Source organism: Macrotis lagotis, chromosome 4, assembly GCF_037893015.1.
Source record: "Macrotis lagotis isolate mMagLag1 chromosome 4, bilby.v1.9.chrom.fasta, whole genome shotgun sequence".
Classification (NCBI taxonomy): domain Eukaryota; kingdom Metazoa; phylum Chordata; class Mammalia; order Peramelemorphia; family Peramelidae; genus Macrotis; species Macrotis lagotis.
In genome coordinates this window covers 147,152,958-147,154,863 of record NC_133661.1, presented here as the reverse complement: position 1 = coordinate 147,154,863, position 1,906 = coordinate 147,152,958, and the positions used below count along the sequence as shown (strand labels likewise).

Below are 1,906 nucleotides of genomic sequence, written 5' to 3'. Positions count from 1 at the left end.
TAATTTATCTCATTAATCTTTAAAATATTTTTTGTCAATATGATAATTCAATAGAATAAGCAATCTTACTTGTTTCTTTTTGTTATCTTAAGAAAAACCTTGGGGTGGCTAGGTGGCGCAGTGGATAGAGCACCAGCCCTGGAGTCAGGAGTACCTGAGTTCAAATCCTACTTCAGACACTTAATAATTACCTAGCTGTGTGGCCTTGGGCAAGCCACTTAATCCCCTTTGACTGGCAAAAAAACCTAAAAAACAAAAACACCTTGTTAGAATTTGGGAAATGGAGTGGTGTTCGCTCTCCTCCTCCTACGTGGTGACATTGGCGCCGAGCCACGAGCTAAGGAACGTGCGAACGAACGTAGGAGGGCAGCCGCTGAATCATCAGCCAAGCCAAGAAGCACCTGAACTTGAGCCCCACGTTGGTGCTCATCGGAGCTGGGGGCACCGGGGCCTCTCTGTACGCCATGCGCTCTTCAACCCCGATGTCAGTTGGGACAGAAAGAAGAACCCAGAACCATGGAACAAGCTGAATTCCACTGATCATCCCACTGATCAGTACAAGATCGGCTCAATAAATGTGGATTACACAAACTGAAGAAAGAAGGCCCAGAATTCTAAGTGAAAAGGAGGCATTTTTCAATTGCTTAGAATGAAGGTCTTCCAAAAGCCATCTGCACAATTCTACACACAATTATGAAAGGACAAAGATTGAGAAAATGTTGGAACATATTAAATTTGATTCTATCAATTAATGCTACATAAAAAGATTTTTCAATCTCCAGATAATTAAAAAAATTGCAACCATATTGGGGTTGGTCTTTCCTTCTCTCTCTCTCTCTCTCTCTCTCTCTCTCTCTCTCGCCTTCCTTTATCCCTACCTCTCTATTTCTTTGTTCACTCCTTTCTTCTGTCTCAATTCTTTCTTCTCTCTTTTTCCTATCTCCCCTCTTTTTCTTTTCTTCTTCTCCTTTCCTATCTTTCTGTTTCACCTCTCTTCCTATATCCCCTCTCCCTCTTCCTCTACTGCTCTTTTCCCCTTCCCTTTCTCTTTTTCTGTCTTTTTCTATCTCTTCCCCCTTTTACACACACACACACACACACACACACACACACAGAGTCTTAGAGCTCTAAACAATTATTGAGCTTGCTTTGTTAATGCATATAGTTAATGTGAACAGAAAAGACAATTAAGCATAGGTACTTTTCTGACAGAAAAAAAAATCCTTTATAGTTTTCAGTATCTCACCTTAGCTCCCAAAGAGAGGATTAAGTTTTGTTCTCTCTCTCTGTGTCTCTCTCCCTCTTTCTCCCCCCTTCCCTTACTACTGTTACTTCCCCCCAAAAGAAAAAGAGCTCTTGCCTATACAGCAAATCACATTATTTCACTTCATTAAGGGTTAAGTGTTGATTTCGGTTTATTATCAGTTGATACTGAGTAAGCAATGCTGAGCCAGCAGATGGCAATCAGTGGCTTGTTTCAGGGGTATGTCTTTGCATTCTCTATGCTGCCCCAATTCACCAAGAAGTGAGCACAAAAGTGGAAGTGAAAGAAGGGTAAAGAACAGGAAGGCTATATGCCTCTACCACAATGAATCTAAATAATGTGAGAAAAAACCCAAAGTAATATTTCTTATTCCTGGTCTTCAGTGAATCTGATGGTCATTCTCATACCATAATTGTGTAGCACAACTGGATATTCAGTTTTGTGCTGTTGAGGTCATAACCAAACTGCTTGTGCCATCAATAGTGTTTGATTGGCAATGGATTTGGGGGTAGAATGCTTATATTTGAGCCTGGCTCTGGCATAAGGTGATTAGAATGATAGGAAAGTTAATTTAGCTTCTTTGAACGTCAGTTTCCTCATTGGACAACATGGGGATAATACTTGGTGAAGAAATCTCATAGA

General features: G+C 40.7%; 1 pseudogene; it reads left to right on the top strand.

Moving 5' to 3' along the window:
• Positions 1-377: 377 nt before the first annotated feature.
• On the top strand, positions 378-618 carry LOC141522740 (cytochrome c oxidase subunit NDUFA4 pseudogene; annotated as a pseudogene).
• Positions 619-1,906: the final 1,288 nt, after the last annotated feature.